Source organism: Mirounga angustirostris, unplaced genomic scaffold (assembly GCF_029215605.1).
Source record: "Mirounga angustirostris isolate CCGP_5_RB_7025 unplaced genomic scaffold, mMirAng1.0.hap1 SCAF_15, whole genome shotgun sequence".
Classification (NCBI taxonomy): Eukaryota; Metazoa; Chordata; class Mammalia; order Carnivora; family Phocidae; genus Mirounga; species Mirounga angustirostris.
Genome location: NW_026991723.1, coordinates 74116796 through 74136384, shown reverse-complemented (window position 1 = coordinate 74136384; position 19589 = coordinate 74116796). Strand labels below are relative to the sequence as shown.

The 19589-nt window shown below is 48.9% G+C and overlaps 1 long non-coding RNA gene across 2 annotated transcripts in view; it reads right to left on the bottom strand.

Moving 5' to 3' along the window:
- Positions 1–19589, bottom strand: part of LOC123849930 (uncharacterized) — a 169239-nt gene that overhangs the window by 115640 nt on the left and 34010 nt on the right. For both annotated transcript variants that reach the window (XR_010407631.1, XR_010407632.1), the window contains one exon: positions 11325–11458. This is a non-coding gene — a long non-coding RNA (uncharacterized LOC123849930). The remainder of the gene's footprint in view (positions 1–11324; positions 11459–19589) is intronic.

Here is a 19589-nt window from a genome sequence, read left to right as displayed (position 1 = left end):
TTGTATACTTTATCATTCTTTTTTTTTTAAGATTTTATTTATTTATTTGAGAGAGAGAGAATGAGAGAGAGAGCACATGAGAGGGGGGAGGGTCAGAGGGAGAAGCAGACTCCCTGCTGAGCAGGGAACCCGATGCGGGACTTGATCCCGGGACTCCAGGATCATGACCTGAGCCGAAGGCAGTTGCTTAACCAACTGAGCCACCCAGGCGCCCTACTTTATCATTCTTTTTAAAGAGCTAGCTCTCGGTTTTATTTATCAATTCCAAAGGCTTTGTTGTTGTTGTTCTCTAATTTTTTTAACTTTCATCTTCCTTATTCTATTATTCTTACTATTTTCTTTTGGGTTGTTTCTGTTCCTTTTCTAGTGAGTAAAGTTGGCCCGTTTTCTTTTTTTGATAATAACATTGTTGTGCATCTCCCTATAAATACCCTATAAATAGCTGCCTCCTGCAAAATCATCTCTTTATTATTTTGATTGGTCTAGATATGTTTTTATAGACACATGAGATATTTGAGATATTTTAGAGGAAAAATCATGATAAGCAACAAAACAATCAAACAAAAAAGGAAAAACCTGAACCAGAACTCTCATTTCCTAGAGAGATATGTTAGTATTTTAGTACACATTTGCTAGGTTTTTAAAAAATCTTTACAAAATGGCGTCACCCTTAACACCATTTTGCAATATGCTTAATTTATCTAAGTAATAAAATTAGAACATCTTTCTTTGTCATTATACTAGATTTACACTATCGCTCTTAATAGCAGTCAAGGATTTATTCCGGGGTGCAGATATTCCATAATGTACATTACCAGTGGCCTATTATTAGACATTTAGACTGTTTTCACTTATTTTATCATCATAAAACACACACACACACACACGCTGCACTCTATATTCTTGTTATGGATATTTGCAGACCTCTGTGATTATTTCCTCCAGATAAGGGAGTAGTGACAGACTCGCTGGCTCAAGGAGCAAGTATGGCTTAAACTTTTTAATGCTTCATCTTTCATTTTTCCCCAGAACAGCTATATGTTTCATTTTGGAGTATTGGTGGGGGGAGAAATGGTGATTTTCTTCTGAATTTATTTTATTATTAGATTTTTTATTATTTATTAGCAAATTATGAGTTTTTTATACATTTACTGGCCCCTGTCTTTTTTGGACTGCCTTTTCCTATTCCTGACCCTTTCTTCTTTATTCTGATGAATCTGCAAAGGCTTTTTGCTCTTTGTCATATTTATTACAAATATTTTCGCCATTGTATTGTTACACATTCAAATTCATTTAGGTATTCCTGCCCTACGGAATTTTAAAAGTTCTACTCAGCTAAGTGTATCAAACTTTTTCCTTTCACAGTTTTCATCTTTGCACCTGTTTCGAAAGATCTTACATAGTGAAGATCACATTATTACTCATTTGTTATGATTTACTTGTTTACATTTAAATGTTCTAAGCATGTGGGATTTATTTTAGTGTGTGATATAGAAGCCGATTTTATTTTTTCCTGGTAGCCAGTTGGTCTCAGTCGTGCCCCATCCTTTCCCTGAGGAAATGCCCTTATCATATAAAAAAATCTATACAGATACACACAAAATCACACCCTTACATATTTCAATTTTTGCAACATTGTCCCTTATTCTCCGAACCAGCTGCAGGTCACCGTAGGGGCAGAAAGGGCTAGCCCTGGACCCATTTTGCCAACACTCGAGCCTGGCCCCCTCAACAAATGCATGGACCTGAGAGCAAGTCACTTAAACTAACTGAACTTTGGTTTCCTCAAGGGTGGTTGTGAGGATTAAGGAAGAGGATGTGGACAGAGTTCCTGGCTTGGTACCTGGCACTTTCCAGGATTCGATAAGGTGGATGTGACCTGCTGTTGACGCAGACATACCAGCGGAACCCGGAGGTCAGCCAAGTACCCTCTCGCCCCTCCGGGTAAACTTGGCTTCATCCCCCAGAGCGGGTGGGAAGAGGGAGTTGTGCAAACCCAGAGCCCACTCAAGATTCCAGCACATGCCGGGGCATCCCTGCTGATCTTGACTACTCATCCCAGTTGTGAAGGTCTATCCCTGCTTAGCGTTCCAGCGCCCGCCCCATTAGATTTCTCCCCCACAGCACTGATGACCACAGACTTTCCTAAGTCCAGGAAGTGGGGGGAACAGAGGAGGCACTCATAAAGACGGGCATATAAAGTGGAGGAGGCCCCACCCTCCACTCGGACTGCTGGTCAGGCTCCCACCATGGGTGTCCCTTGCCTACCTCTCTGCATAACCTCCCCTCTCCCACCCTCCCCCCCCCCCACTCCTTTCTCAACCCCCAGAATCAAAACCACAAATGCTTCTCATGCCTCCAACATTGCAGCGCCCGCATGTCTGACACCCGGCTCCTGACAAGCCCACACCCACGGGCTCTCCTCCTCCCCAAGTGGACCTCACAGGGCGTGTGCCCAAGCAAGACGCTGCCTTCCCTAAGAGGGGTTCGTGCCATGTGCCAAGATGCTGGAGTGGTCTTCATCTTGTTATATTTCTACAACTACCACTGCTAATAATAATGATAGCATCCAGGGGTGCCTGGGTGGCTCAGTTGTTAAGCGTCTGCCTTCGGCTCAGGTCATGATCCCAGGGTCCTGGGATCGAGCCCCGCATCGGGCTCCCTGCTTGGCGGGAAGCCTGCTTCTCCCTCTCCCACTCCCCCTGCTTGTGTTCCCTCTCTCGCTGTGTCTCTCTCTGTCAAATAAATAAATAAAATCTTAAAAAAAAAAAAAATGATAGCATCCATAGTTATTCAATGCTTGCTGTAAGCCAGGCGCATGCTCTGCATTATGTCTTTCAAACTTCACAACAACTCTACAAGGCAGCCATTGGGTGGGAATGTTACGGGAGGAACGTGATTGGGGTTCAGAGAACATGAGACTAGACAGGGCCACGGGGACGTATTGGTGGGGGCTCTGCGCCTACAGATGCCTGACTCCAAAACCTGGGCTCTCACTTAGACCCTGAGCACCCGCCTTTTTAAGGCTCTTGATAAATACTTCTAACTTGTCCATCTGGAAGTTTCTACCAGCCTGCTGGTTTCAGGCAGGGGAATGACAGGATCCAGTGTGCATGAAAGAAAGATCCTCCTGGCTATAGTCAAGAGGGTAGAGGGATCACCTTGCCCACCATTATGCCTGGCCCAGGACTCTACATGGCATGGATTTGGGCAGCATATTTTAAACAGCACTGTTTATCTTCTGCCCTGAGTTTGCATCTCTATAAAATAGGGTTTGGGGTCTCTGCTTTCATACCACTACACCTGGACGGTGACATAAAGCTAAATGCACATCCCAAGTAACAGCCACAGGAGAAAGTTAGTCAGGTGTCCTTATACCCACTTTATAACTGGAGGGACGGTGAGGTACAGAGAGGTTAGGTGACCAGGAAGCTCTGGACAGCAGGTTTCTGGCAGAGCTGGGATAAAATTCCAGACCTCCCAACACCAGGACTGGTGACACCTGCTGAGCCACACTGCTTCCAGCTACCTGTTCTCACAGCCCCTCAGGGACCCCCAGGCTCTGCTTCCAAGAATAGCTCCCATGTCTTCTTTCTGCCAGGAGTGCTGATCTTGCTTCTTTTGGTTACACTGAGTCTCTGTTCAGGTCTGTGTTATACGGGGGCTGAATTGCCCAGACCCTCCCAACCCTTACATGGTCAGGACCTGGGCTGGTCACTATATCCTCAAGACCACTCTGTGAGAGGGAAATTAACATCCCTTGCACCGGGGCTGCCCTACCCACAGCCAAGCCTCGCCTCCCACAGCCCCTGCTGGGAAATAGAGCTGGGTGCTCCTTTGTGCAGGACCAGTTCTGATTGGTCCAGGGAGCCACTTGGCCCACAGAGGGCCCACTCACAGACTGGCCACCTATGACACAGTGGACCCTGCAGTTCCCTGCACACATCAGTGCATGCATACATGCATTCTCTCATTTTCCTGTTGACATTCTACCTGCCCCTCAGAACCCATTACAACTACCCCTCCTCCAGGAAGTCCTCCCTGATTTCCCTACACACAGTTCTCTCTCCATCTTCATCCCACAGCTTCCTCCCCTACCCTAAGTGGTGGGTCATCTCTGCCTTTGACTGGCTCCCTAGCAATGACAGGACAGGACCTGGGCTATATTCATGTCTGAGAACCCAGCACCTGGAGCTCTGCAGGTTACAGACTACCCTCAAGTCCATTCTCTGTCTCTAACGCTGCCCAAGAGCAAGCAGGGCAGAGACCCATCCCATTTCACAGACGAGGGAAGTAAGCCTGCAGGAGGGGTGGTGCCAGCCAGGCCCAGGCCACACTGGCCTCATTAAAAAGTTCTGTTTCCTGGACTTGACTTTGCAATGCAGATTTCATGCAAACGCTGGGCAGTGAGTGACTCCGAATAAATATTTACAGGTTTGTCAAGTGTTGCAATGAGCCCGCAGATTCCTGCATAAAGAGACCTCATGAACGCCAATGAAGTCACACTTCCCGCACCCAGAGTCCCTGCCTGCCGGCGCCAGGGCTGTCCCTCCCAGGGTGAGTTCCCGCTGCATATATTCACATGCAGCAGGCCAGGCGCCATCGGCTCGTGGGCCCAGTTGGACGCCCCACATCCTCACTAAGCCAGCTGAGGAAGAGGGGTGAGTGATGTTCCCCAGTCTTGGAATAAGCTTGAAGCGGGCACTTTCTCGCTCACTGGGGAGACCTGGAATTGGGGTTTGAGCAGGTTACAACTGGACCCCTCCCACAGTCTTTTGCTCTCTCTGAATCAGTCAGGATGGTGCGTCATGCAGTAACAATTCCCAAATCTCTGTCCCTGACACTACAAACGTTTATTTCTTGCTCCTGAAAATCCACCATGGTCCCAGCCAGCAAAGGGACTCTGCGTGCGATACAGCCAGCTTCGATCTCCCGGCCCATCCCCATCAGCGTGAGGGCCCCTCCCCAATTGCTATGGCAGAGGAGGGAGAAGCCAGGGAACTCAGGGACCTGCACTGGGACTACAGTGGCCTGAAACCACCACACAGCACTCCCACGCATGCTGGGTACGCCAGAAATAGTTACATGGTCCTGACACCAGCCAGAGAGCTGGAGAGTTTCCTGTATGCCAAAGGGAAAAGGGCATCTGGACATTCGTAATGTCCATTATATGCTTTTCAGGGACCCAAACATTGTGGGTCTTTCCATTTCCCCTCCATTCTTAAAGATACTCATCTTGGGGCGGGGGGGGGGGGGGGCGCACCTGGGTGGCTCAGTCGGTTAAGCATCTGCCTTCGGCTCAGCTCATGATCTCAGGGTCCTGGGATGGAGCCCTGTGTTGGGATCCCTGCTCAGCGGTGAGCCTGTTTCTCCCTATCCCCCTCTTCCCCACCCATGTGCACTCTCCCTCTCTAATAAATAAATAAAATCTTTTAAAAAAAGATACTCATTTGGGGACGTGCATTAGTCAGCCCCTGGTATGTTAATGCTGTGTAACAAACCATTCCAAAATGCAGTGGTTTATAACAATAAGCATTTACTTCTCTTGTTCACAAGTCTGCAGAATGACTGCCATGGCTGTGCCCCAGGTTCCAGGCTGGACTGGCTTGGCTGCAGGCACTGAGTTGGATTCACTCCGTTCCTTGGATCAGCAGCTGCTCTGGGTGTATTCTTATCTTGGTGGATATCAGAGCACAAGAGGCCAGACCATGCAGCATCTTTAAGGCCTCTGCACACATCACATCTGCTAAGAGTCCACTGGCCAAACCCAAAGTCAGGGATGGGGAGGTGCCCACCATGAAACCATGGCCAGCATGAGGATGGATAATTCTCTTAAGGGGAAAAGCAAAGATTTGGGAACAATGATCCAATCACCAGGAAAGCTCTTTGGGGAAACCCTGGTGGTTTGAATCCCAGCTCTACCCTGACCAAGCCTCTCTACCCCATGTGCTTCAGCAGCCACTTCTATAAAAGGGGCTAATACCTTTTTCTCAGATTTCCAGTGTGAAGCAATCATCACAAATAACACCACATGTCAAGCACCAGGGGAAATGTTTTGTCCACCAATAGCTCTTCAGCCCTTGAGGGCACCCTTCCTTCCCCCCATCACTCACACATTTGTGTGGATTAGTATGTGGAGTGGATCCCAACCAGAGAATAGATTTGGGCCCTGGGAGCCCAGGGATCTACCAGAGCAGAGGGAAGGGTGCTGAAAGGAAAGCAAGAAAGATCTGAAGGTCAAAGTCTCCAACTTCACAGATCCTGTGACTGCTGCCCCATGGGATTTGGAAGCACTGGGGATTCAAGGGTGCGGCACTGCCATACAGATCCCTTCTCACTCTTGCTCAGGCACTCTTTCCTTCAACAAGTGTTGATTGAATGCTAGCCCTTCCCTAGGCTCTAATGACGGGGAAACTGACACACAGAGAGATTGCCACACCCCTGTTCTTACTAAATGTACAGTGTGTATTAGTCAGGGTTCTCCAGAGAAACAGAACCAGTGGGAGATACAAATGGAGAGACAGAGAGAGAGACTTATCATAAGGAATTGGCTCAAGTGATTATATGGAAACTGAGAAGGCCCAAGATCTGTAATCAGCAAGCTGGAGACTCAGGAGAGCCAATGGTATAAGTTTCACTGCCAAGCCAACAGGCTCAAGACCTAAGAAAAATCAGTATTTTAGTTCAAGACCAAAAGCAAAAAAGGGGGAAAAAAGCCCATGTCCCAGCTCAATCAGTCAGGTGCAAAGAGTTTCCTTTTACTCAAGGAGGATCAGCCTTCTCTAGTCATCCCTTCAACAGATTAGATGAGGCCCACCCACATTAGGGAGGGCAATCTGCTCTACTCAATCTACCAATTCAGATGTTATACTCATCCCAAAACACTCTCAAAGATACACCGAAATAATGTTTGACCAAATATCTGGGCTCCCTGTGGCCAGTTAGGTTGACACATAAAATGAACCATACACAGGCTAACAAGGAAGAAAGAAACTGAAGGAGAAAATACAAGTGGGACGAGGATAAGGGAGAAGAATCAGGCTCTGTGAGAACTCACAGTGAGGGGTGTTTGCCTGGCGTGAGAATACTTTGTGCTTGAATGATGGAAAGAGAAGCAGAAGACACTCAGTTTCCAGAGTCCGTGAGCACGTGAAGGGGGCATTTTTGGAGCTAGAGAACTTTCTCTCCGCCCATGAATTATGCAGGGATGATCACAGCCATCAAGCTCTCCATGGTGCTTGGAGGGGAAGGCAGTAATATTAAGATTTCCCACCGAAATCAAAATTCTTACAGGTAGAAAAATTTGACTTAGTGTGGTTGATCTGTGAGAGGATTATCAAGATTCAATGGCAATATTGGTCACCTCAAGGTGAGAGTAAGGTCTTGCTAGTCCTTGGCTTTTTTTTTTTTTTTTTAAGATTACCAGGTTTCGGGCGCCTGGGTGGCTCAGTCGTTAAGCGTCTGCCTTCGGCTCAGGTCATGATCCTGGAGTCCCAGGATCCAGTCCCGCATCGGGCTCCCTGCTCGGCAGGGAGTCTGCTTCTCCCTCTGACCCTCCTCCCTCTCATGCTCTCTGTCTCTCATTTTCTCTCTCAAATAAATAAATAAAATCTTTATAAAAAAAAAAAAGATTACCAGGTTTCTTTTTATTATTTATTTATTTATTTATTTAACAGAGAGAGAGAGCACAAGCAGGGGGAGCGGCAGGCAGAGGGAGAAGGAGAAGCAGACCCTCTGCTGAGCAGGGACCCTGATGCGGGGCTCGGTCCCAGGATCCCAGGATCGTGACCTGAGCCAAAGGCAGCCACTTAACCAACTGAGCCACCCAGGTGCCCCCTTTCGAGTTCTTTTTAAAAAATTAATTCATTTCATCCTCACAACAATTCTCTGAAGGAGGGATTATTATTTCTATTCCTTTTTTTCAGAGAAGACACTGAGGGGTTAAATAACCAGCCCAACTTCCCACAGCCAGGCAGCCCCGCCTCAGGGTTTATGCTCCAACACCAGACCAACGTCTCACCTGGTTTTGTCCACCCAGAATTTCAGTGTCTGTTTCTCAACAGCTGGATGACCTGTGTCCGCCCGAGGATCCCCTCCAGGAGGACCTTCTGAACCAGACTGGGTTAATGGTGACTGCGACAATCCACATTCACTTGGCTACCCATTCCCTTATGTGAACAGCCCACTGCTGAACGTATACACATGGGAGGGCGGTACCTGCCTTCAAGGACTCCCCAGATTCCTGACATTCCACACCTCCACCTTCCCTCCTTTGGCTAAAGGACTTAAGGCCACTTTAACTAGAGAGTCGTGCAGTTAGGCAAGTCTAACTAGCTGCCGCAAGAGGACCCCAAATCACAGGCTCCGCCATGGCTCTACTTTGCATCTGAGCACCTGCCCATGGCTCTACTTTGCATCTGAGCACCTGCTGCAGTTTTTCTGGAACAAGAATGGGCTTGAGGTCCTCTTGGTTAAGGGTAAACCAATATTTGCTCTTGATTTTGAAAAAGGGAGGGGATCCAATCTGCCGGTCCCAGCCGTGCCTGGCAGAGGTTAGAAGGTGACTTTTCCATTAAAAGCCCAGCTCATGTTTTATGTATTTCTAAAGAGCCACAATTTGAACTGAATTCCTCTTCCTTTTAAGAAAAGAACTCCAAAGTTAGTATTTAAAATGTCACATGCAGCCCGCGGCCTCAGTGGGTCACGGAGGGCTGGACAATTTATACTGGGAAGTAATGAAATTGATGCTGAATGACTTCAAGACCCTGACAGTTGCCCAAGAGGTCGGGAAGAGAACACTTGAAACCAAACCATGAATAAATCTTAGGAAAGCTAAGAGCAGAGCTTTCAAGAAAGGAAGCTGGTAAATAGGCTGAATTTTAACTTTGAATCCACATTATGAGGGTTAGTGAAAGGCAGTGATCCTTAGGCTGGCAGTGAACTGTGGAGGGTCAGTGTGCGCCTGAAGTCGGCCCCTCACCAAGGTCACCTCACCTGGAGCGGTGTCCTTGTTTGCCAACAAGACCACTGAGACCCTGGGGCCACAGAGCCAGCAAGAGGCAAAGCTGGAGTTTGAGCCCGAGTCTGCCTGGATTCATGCACACGAGGGACTGGGAACAGGGCTGGGCACTCAGGAAGCACTGGATCCATGCGGCTGTTACTTTTACTGCTATTTATTACTATCAGTTATTACTTCACTCTTTATTACTATCAGTTATTACTTCAAAGCCTAATGCCATAAGCTTTCAGGCCTCGTGGGTCTCATGGTGTGATCCCTTCCAAAAAAAAAACTCTTCCAAAAGTGACCTCAGTGCTTCTGGAAACTCAGAGGGTGTGTTGTCATGAGTGGAACGTGGCAGAAGCTGTTAACCATCACTGACGCATCCCCCTACCCATGGCTGCCCCCAAATAACCGCAGGGAGTCACAGCTTTCGATTGCCCCTCCTATCTTGCAATTGCTTTATTTACCAACACATGTGCACACCTCCCCATATGGTACCCAGAGCGGGCACCTCCGGACCCCTGGCCACAGCAGGCTGCAAGGTTTAAGACTCCGGCAGCCCTGGGGCCAGGAAAGACGCCCTGTGCTGTGATGGATTTTGTGCAGCTTATCATCTCTCCCCATAACCAAACCTAATTATTACCATCCTTCAAATTAATTCCCTCTGAGATGGAGCAATTTGGCCATGAAGTTTGGGTGGGTCTGTGAACCGACTCCATGCTCGCATACACACTGGGGCGTGGAGGGCAGGGCCACTCCGTTTTGTTGAGTTCTGGTCTGTTCTGTTTTGTGTAAGCATCTACACCCCTAGAGCAACTCTTTTGCAGTTTCTGGCTGCACAATTCCTCCATTTCAGCCCTGCTCAGCCCACCCTGCCCCTCCCCAGCCTTTCACTTCCCCGCGGAATCCCTGTCCTCCCTCGAAGCCTGTTGCTCCCAACCTGGGCTGCACATGTGAACCACCCAAGGAGCTTTTGAAAACTCCTGAGGCCTGAGCAGAGCTCCAGCCGATTTAACCAGCACTCTGGGGGCAGGGCCTGGGCATCTGGGGTTCTGAAGCTCTGCAGGTGACCCCAATGTGTGACCAGTGGGAAACACCCAATTCTAAACCAGCCCTTAATGCTTCTTTCTGCACACGACCTCTAATTTCACCTGCTCCCACCATAACGTACACACACCCCACAATTATTTTTCTTTATAATAAAAATGTTCCTTCTCTTTGTTCATTTTGGAGGAGGTAATAGAAGCAACAGTGTAAGAGTACAAAAGAGTATGGGAAAAAGTCTTCCTCCCACCCGGTCAGCCCCCAGCCCCGCCACCGCTGCGCCGCTCACCACCCCAGAGGGAAAGGCTCTCTGAGGGGACCGTGACTGGGGAATGGCAGAGTCTTTGGTCACAGAGGCCTGGGTTTGAGTCCTCCTTCTGCCATTGATTTCCTATAGGACCTTGGATTGGTCATTTCAGCTCTCCGATACTGTTTCCTGTCCGTCAAGGGAAGTCAACAACCCCTGCCTCTGGAAGATGGGAAGGAGGGTTAAGGAGGCGTTTGGGGTCTCTGTTGCAATCATCTTAGCAAATGATCCCAGCACTTAAGAAAAACAAGCATTCTCTTTGCTCATGGTTCTATGCGCGTGGAACTCAGGCCTGGGTGGTCCTGGTCCCTGAGGTGTTCCCTGGGGTTATTCTCCTGGCTGGTGGCTGGGCTGGACTAAGAAGATCCAAGACAGGTCCCCTCACCTGACTGACACATTGGGGCCCCTCGACATGGCCCCTCCCCTGGTGACCAGCTTGGGCTTCCCCACAGCATGGCGTCTGGGGTTTGGACACAGATGGCCCTCAACAAGCACGTAAAGCAGGAAAGTGGATATGCTGCTAATCTCTTAAGAGTATCAAAACTCACACGGCCCACCCAGATTCAAGGGGAGGAGAAATCCACACCAAGTCGCGACAGGAAAGTGGTATAGTCACACCACAAAAGAGCATGCGGGACGGGACACTGTTGCAGTATCTTTGGAAACACGATGCACCTCAGGAGGAGTGAATGCAGAGTGCCCAGCACGTGGCAGGTGCCCAACCAATGTTAGTTCCCATTTTTCTTAGCACACAGCTTTTCAGCCTTTTACACTCTTCATTGTTTAGATATGTCCTTTCTGTTCCATCCCCAGTGCCTGGCCAAGAGCCTGGCACAGAATAGACGTCCAGTGAATGTTTCTAGGACATCTCAGAGGTGATCCTTCACTCAGGCCTGTGGGGACAACTGGGGTGGATTCCTAAAATGCCAAGTCATGAGATTCCCCCTCCCTGACGTCACCCTACCCTCTTACCTGCCGGCCCCGGTCTGCTGTGCCTACCACCTGACACGTCCTCCTTGTCTCTTCTCATCACGGAGTCTTCCTGTCCAGATTCTCCACGTTCGCCACCAGGAAACAACTCACAGTCCCCTTGTGCCCGAAGACTCCTAAGCGGGAAGACAGAGCACATCTATGTTTGAGCACCTGCCAAGGCGTGGACTCTTCGACAGGCACTGGGTAAGGACAAGATCAAGAGGGGATTAGGCGACCAGGCCAAGCAAGGTCTCCAATGCCCTGTAAAGGGTTGGAGCTTCATTCTCCAGGCAAAAAGGGAACCCTCGTGGGCATTTCTGGGAGAGGAGAGACATCACTAGACAAACAGGCATCTGGGCAGCACCAGGTGAGCAGGGGGCAGAGACACGAGGTTTCACTGCGCACCATCTTGGTAGTCCGAGCTCTGACACCTGGACAGTCAGAGCAAGGCTATCCACTCCAAAATCCCCTCCTCACAGACAGGGAGACTGAGGCCTGGGAGGGGAAGGGACCGAGGGCCACGGGGACCACGGGCCTTTGGCCATGCAGCTGGATTCCAGAGGATTTGTCTGCAAGACATGCGTCTGACATTGAGAAATGTCTTCGCAGCAGAGGGGTAATGATTGATAGGTCTGATGAATGCATCCCCATTATTATTGAAATTTATACACAGTCTACCAATCGAAGACTCTCTCCGTGTGTGCATCTCATTTTGCATTCACAGCTGTTGTTTTTCAGCCGGGAACCTGGGAGTCTGGCCCCTGGATTGACAAAGCTGAAAACTGGGGGCATCTTCCAGAAAGCAAATTCTGGACATAAAGGCCCTATTTGGAAACTGCCCTCTGCCACTAATTCACAAGGGGCCCCGGGCAAGGTGGCTATTGAACATGAGCCATATTCTAGGAAGATGAAGCAGGTCACGCACGAGATGATCCAGCCCAGACCCTCACATAGCCAAGAAGGCTCTGGTTCCCTCCAACAACTCAGTCATTCATTAACAGCTATTTTGAATACCTACTATTTGCCAGGTGCTACAGCAGGTGCTTAGGATACAGGAAGATAACCATAGGCAAGGATTCTGCTCTCCTGTGCCTTATTGTGATGGGGAGCAGACAGACTATAAAGGACACAAATCAACAAAGCAAAATAAAAATAAATACAGCTCGTGATAAGAGCCGTGAAGGAAATGAGCAGAATGTTGTGAGAGGCATGCACTGTGAAAAGCTATTTGATTTGGGGGTATTATTGCATGAACGCTCCTGAGCCCTAAGACATGCCGGACTCTGGGCTGAGCCTTTATAAGCCAATCAATAGAGCTGGCCCAAGATTGCAAAGGGACAAGTGACGTCCGGAGCTAGACATGGCACAGAGGCAGACATCAGCATTGACCAATCTGCATGCTCACCCAAGTTTTGTCTCCAAAAACTCAGATAGTCTCTGCTCAGGGTTCTAACTCCACTATGTTCTAGGGCCTGAGACATACTGCTTAGCCTTGCGGAGCCTCAGTGTCCTGACTTGTACCATGATGGTAATGATAGGACTGCCCTCACAGGGTCGTTGTGAGGGTTAGAACATTTAGTACACATAAAGGCTTAGAACAGTGTCTGGTGCCTGGTCTTAGCTACTATTACTCCCCACATCCTTGGATGGGGCTGTCACTGGCTTTGAGGGTCTTTTGTATGGAGCTGGCTGAGGGGAAAGGGTGCCAGGCGGAGGCCTGTCTTCGTTTGGGATCCCCAGAAGCACACCCTGAGGCAAGGAGTTGCACATAGTAGCTTACTGGGGAGGTGAAGGGGATACTGCTAGGAAATGCAGAAGTGAGCGGGGAAGGTCGCCAGGAAAGGGTGTGTTATCATGCCCCTGTGCACTGTGCGTAACTGGAGCTTAGTCACCGAGGGGAACTCCAGAGCCAGTGAAGTCCACAGCCTTAAATTTATCCCATGACAGGGCAAGGGAGTTGGGGTACTGATACACCAGCTCTTTCTCATTGACTGAGGGCTACAGTCGTGGTACCAGGAGTGGTGGTGTGAGGAAGAGAGAGCATGAATTTTCAGCAAGGCTATCCTCCACCCTGGCGGGCAAAGTAGGCCCTGGCAGCCTCAGAAAACCCTCCGAGGAGCCATGGAGGTCTCAGAAGTCGGGACGTAGGCACTGCAGTGGCCCGGACGCAGAGATGAGGATGGGCTCCAACAGAGCCCAGTGCAGAGGTGCAGCATGAGGAGAGACACAGTCAAGCACAGCGGACAGCAGGTCATTATCTTCCAGGGGCTGAAGAAGAGCAGTGGGAGATACGTCATGCTGATCCCAGGACAGAGGGGGCCTTGAATGCCAGGCTAAGGAATTGGGACTCCATTCTGTGGGCAGCAGACCACCCCTCGAGGTGTTAGAGAAAGGGAGTGATACAGAGCTGTACTACAGATAAGAAACAACAAAATCATTGAGGTTGTGGGTCTATCCCACCCCGACACGTTCCCAGAAGCTGCTGATCCTGTTCCTGCTATGCTCCTCCCGCAGCCCAGAAAGATGGGCCAGCCAGGAGGTTTCCTAAAGACACAAACTCTAGGGATGGCTTAGGAGGGGTACTCGCCAAACCACCTGGGTGGGGGAAGATGCCCCCCAGGGACATTCTCAAGGAAGAGCAGGATCAATCACCACCTCCCAAGAATGGTAATAGGAATGAAGAGTCAGATATGCAAGTTTGGCCCAGAGCTGGATTCCTGGACACAACAGTCCAAGGGCTTCCAACAGAGGTTCTCCTTTGCCCCTCACCTTGGCCACCCCACCCTTCCTCTGAATAAATGTCAATTACTAGAGACTGTTGTTTGAAAGACGACCATGCCGCTAGTGTTCTCAAGACATGTAGGTCTCAGCCTGACCCTGGCACTACCAGAGGGGGACGGAGGAGGAAGAGAGTCACTGTCCCTTTGAGCGCCCAGGCACTGCGTTGGGTGTGTGCACTGTGCGAGGCCCCCACTCAATTCCCTCCATCACGGGGCAGGAAAGAGGGTGTCACCTCCATTATCCAGAGCTAAAAATGCAGGCTACAAGAGGCTACGTAGAAGTTTGTCTTAGCTAAGAGCAGAACTGGGATTATAACTGGGGGGATTCAAATACTCTGGATTAAGGAATCCAGATTTATAAAAGTACAAAAAGGTGATTGGTCAAGTACAAAAAGGTGAATCCATCAGAGTGGGAATCCTCCTGCAGAAGCCATGTGATAGACTTGAGGTGAAGGAGGGGAGGGAAATAGGCCCCAAAGTTCCCCAAGTCCTGAATGTTCACATCACCACAGTTTATAGACAAGACACCAAGTTGGGAGAAGGGAAGCAAGGGACAAATTGTTGGAAAGTCTGCGCATGAACCAGCCGGCCGTCTGCAGCAACACCTAGGAGAAAATGCAGAATGCCAACACTATTATTAAAGGAGACATTTTGCTGACATGAGTAAATCAGAGCCCGGGAAAAGTGACAGAAGGGGAGGCCAGGGGCATGAGGAGCGGGCGTGCAGCTCAGAAAGCCCAGGCACTGCTCCCGAGCTCCCAGAGGCAGCGAAAGGGATCCTTGCCCCATTCTGGACGTGTGTGTGTGTGTGCATACATGTGCATGCACAAGTCTGTGTGTGTACCTGGGGGGGGTGAGAGTGTGTGTGCTTACGCATGTATACATGCCTGTGAGTTTGTCTGCATGCAGGTGTGACCATGTGCTCACACTAATCTATTGTGATGTGTGCAAGCATGCATGGGAGTGGGTGCACACATCCACATGTGCATGTGCACTCGTGCACCCAGGCACGCGTGTACGTCGCGAGCACATGTACATTCATGCGCCTGTGCATTGGAGGGGAGGTCGCTATCATGTTTGCCAATCCAAGTGGCAAATTGGCGGGCAGAGGCAGGGCGCTCATCTCATAGTCTTGGCACTTAGTAGGTGCTAATATTTTAAGTCAGGCCTAAAAACTTGGGTTCTTGCCCTGAGCACTCACGGTCTGAGCCCCCAAAGAAATGAAGAGTTTAGGAGCAGCAGTTCAGGGTAGGTTTCCATTCTCTGCCAGCAGAATGGGAACGGATTTCCTTCCCTTGTCTTCCCTGTTGTGATTTCTGGTCTCACCTCATCCCTGCCTCCCCCCGCCCTTTGTTCCAGCCCTTCCTTCCGCTCCAGGGTTCACCCTCCCCTCCTCAGGACCTTCGCTGGGTGCTGATTCTAAAGCACTCACTCTCACACCTCCTTCTCCGTGACCCCAACCCTCCACCCAAACGTCACCTCCCTCCCCACTCGTGCCACTGGTCTCGGCTTACACATCACCTCTTCCTGGAAGCCTTCAGTGTCCCATGGTTGTTTTTGTTTACCTTTTTTTTTTTTTTAGAGCAGCTCTGCTGATATATTCACATACACGCAATCCACTCATTTAAAGTGTATAAGTCAGTGGGCTCAGTGTATTCACATGGTTGTGCTACCATTACCGCAGTCTAATTTTAAGACATTTTCATCCCACCAAAAGAAATCCCATAACCATTAAAGATCACTCCCCATTCCCCCTTCCCCCAACCACATACCTACTTTATGTCTCTATTCTGGGCATTTCACATCAATGGAATCCTACAATATGTGGTCTTTTGTGACCAGGTGATTTCACTCAGCCTAATGTTTTCCAAGTTCATCCATGTTGTAAAATGTATCAATACTTTATGCCTTTTTATTGCCAAGTAACATTTGGCATGAGGTATGGATGTACCACATTGTATTTAGCCCTTCCTCAGTTGATGGACATTTGGGCTGCTTCCATCCATTCTTTGGCAATATGAATAAGGCTGCTATGAACGTTTGTGGACAAGTTTTCTATGAAAGTAGGTTTTCAGTTCTCTTGGGAATATATGTAAGCGTGGAACCGCTGGGTCATCCGGTAACTCTCAGTTAAAATTTCCGAGAAACTGCCAAACTGTTTTCCATAGTGGCTGCAGCATTTTACATTCCCACCAGCAATCTAGGATGAATGCAACCTGTCCACATTCTCACTGTCACTTGGGAGGGTCTGACTTTGATCCGAGCCATCCTGTAGGTGTGAAGTCGTATCCCAGCGTGGTTTTGATTTGCATTCTCTGCTAACAAATGATGTTGAGCATCTTTGCGTGTGCTTATTGCCATTTGTAGATCTTCTTTGGAGAAACATCTGTTCAAATGCTTCGCCCATCTTTTTTCAATTGTTTGTCTTCTTTTTTTTTTTTTTTTAAGTTTTTTTTGACAGAGAGAGACACAGTGAGAGAGGGAACACAAGCAGAGGGAGCGGGAGAGGGAGAAGCAGGCTTCCCGCGGAGCAGGGAGCCCGATGTGGGGCTCGATCCCAGGACCCTGGGACCATGACCCGAGCTGAAGGCAGACACTTAATGACTGAGCCACCCAGGCGCCCCCAATTGTTTGTCTTCTTGTTGTTGCGTTGTAAGAGGGCTTTACATCCTTCTGAACACTACACCCTTAACAAACATACGATTTGCAAGCATTTTCTCCCACTCTGTGGATTGTCTTTTCATTTTCTTGATGGTAAACTTTGAAGCACAATTTTTTTTCATCTTGATATTACCCAAATCTACCTATTTTTCTTTTGTTGCTTGGGCTTTTGGTGTCATTTCTAAGAAAACCACTACCTAATCCGTGGTCATGAAAATTTACTCCTATGTTGTCTTCTAAAAGGTTTATAGTTTTAGGTCTTACATGTAGGTCAATGATCCATTCTGAGCATTCCACAGATTTTACTGAGCAGCTACTATGTGCCAGCTACTGATCTAGGGCTGGGGATACCTCAATGCGTCAGGGAACAAAGCCAGCAACCCCCCGCCCTTGAAGAGCTGCCATCCAGGAGAGGAAACAGATAATAGCCAAGGAAACAATCAAGATAGTCTGAGCAGGGATTGAGCCCTAAGTACTGAACCCACACGGCATGTTCAGGAAAGTGGGCAGTTTCATGAGCCAAGAGCCCTCGAGTAGGTGTTAGGGGCCTCGGTGGGAGGTGAGATCATGGGTGCTGGCCAAAAGGGCTTTCTTAATTCTTACCTTATTTACAAATGACAGACTGGGGGTGCCTGGGTGGCTCAGTTGGTTGAGCGACTGCCTTCGGCTCAGGTCATGATCCTGGAGTCCCGGGATCGAGTCCCGCATCGGGCTCCCCGCTCGGCAGGGAGTCTGCTTCTCCCTCTGACCCTCCTCCCTCTCATGCTCTCTGTCTCTCATTCTCTCTCTCTCAAATAAATAAATAATCTTTAAAAAAAAAACCAAAAAACAAAAAACAAAAAAAAAACAAATGACAGGCTGAGGCCCAAGGAGGTGAGATAAGGTGTCCAGCTCCGCACAGTGAGGCAGCGACAGCACCCAGACAGGACTTCTGGTTCCTATAGGTCTGACTTCTACCGCTTCCCTGCGGTTGGGAGTCAGGCTGTGGCTGCAGGAACACCGTGCATTTTCTACACAGCAAGGTTTGTGTTTCTATCCTAGCACGACGGGGAGAAAGTAGCAGGAAACACTGTGATAGTTCCTGAGCTGTGTCTTGCATGAAGTACTAAACCCCTCTCAGATTAGATAATCCATGAGGGGTGATTTTTATGAGCAATCTCCTCACTGTGAATGGTTCCGCTTTAAGATGGGCTATTCTGCCTTTGGTTTTGATAAGATAGTATCTCAGTTAATCCATTTCTCTGTTGGGCTCTGCTGAAACTTCTCCCCTAATCTTCATTATCTCCTACCGTGCACTTTGGTTGGGACTTGAGTGGACCAGATTCACCCCAAGGGCTTCCACAAAGCTCTAAGAATTGGAGATAAAATTCAGACCTCTGCCTGTCTGGGGCCAGATGGGCTGTCACTCACCTGAATTGTCATTTGTCATCAGTTGGACTCTTGGGCTCCCAGGCCATAGAAAAGTCCCGTAGCCTGACCCATTTTCCCTTTTGGGGTGGGGAGATCTGTGGCTACTTTGTGGGACCCTCTTGGCCATGGGAAAGAACAAAAACCCAAGTATTAGTCTGCCACGAGGGCTCTGTGCCAGGTAACATCATTTTGGGATTTTAACGGTAATTAGAATGGTCTCCATTGGAGACCATCTTGCAGGTCACCTCGGACCCTGTCCTCAGGGAGAGGGAGAATCAGCCTACCACAGTTGGGGGTGTGGGGGGGTCCCTTCCCTGCTGGTGGAGACAGCGCTCCACCAGGACTCAGGAGACTTGGGTCATGGGTCATTAGATAAGTCACACCCCGCTCTCTGGGTCTCGGTTTTTCTCTATGTCATTGCAGATCCAGCTTGGCGGTTGTGTAAGGCTCCTGGTGACTAAGCCGGCTTCGGAACTCAGGCCTGGTGACTGCTCCATGCTACAGGGGGCCTTCACTGGGGGGCGGAGGGAGATTTACTTCCTAGCTGAGATCATTTCTGCATGTTTGGATCTGCCACGTCCACCCAGCTGCCACTAGCCACATGTGACTTTTTTTATTTAAATGGATTTAAACTAAGTGAAATTTAAAATACAGGATTTTAAAATAAATAAGTTAATTAATTAAAATAAAGTACAGGACTTTGTTAGCAAAACTTCAAGAGCTTGATGGCCACACGGGGCAACGATGGTGCTGGGAACTTGATTCAGTTCCACTTGGCTTCCCAGAGAATGCTTTCTCATCCACAGTGTGATTCACTCCTCATCTTGTCAAAGAAAATGTCCTTGGGCGCCTGGGTGGCTCAGTTGGTTAAGCGACTGCCTTCGGCTCAGGTCATGATCCTGGAGTCCCAGGATCGAGTCCCGCATCAGGCTCCCTGCTCGGCAGGGAGTCTGCTTCTCCCTCTGACCCTCCTCCCTCTCATGCTCTCTGTCTCTCATTCTCTCTCTCAAATAAATAAATAAAATCTTTAAAAAAAAGAAAATGTCCTTGTTTCCTTCTTCTCAATGAGAAAACTGGCCTGAGAAGCAAAGTGATTTACCCTAAGTTACTTGGCGGGCACAGTGGCAACCAGACAGAGCGGGGCACTTGTATCCTCCAGATGCAGAGACCGAGGCTGGGGAGGTGACAGGGTGTGAGCCAGGCTTCCCCACTGGAGCTCCCCCCAGGGACCTGCCAGGCAGGTGCCCCCTGCAGCTGGACCTGGGCTCTAAAAGGAATGCTTTCTGTCTGGGAAAGGATAAAACAAGAGAAAAGTCATGCTTTTGCAGTGATGCAAAGGAAAATTTCCAATTTGCTAGTCAAAAGCATGTCCCTGTTTAGAGATAAGAGTAAATTTGAGTCTTTGTTATGAGTG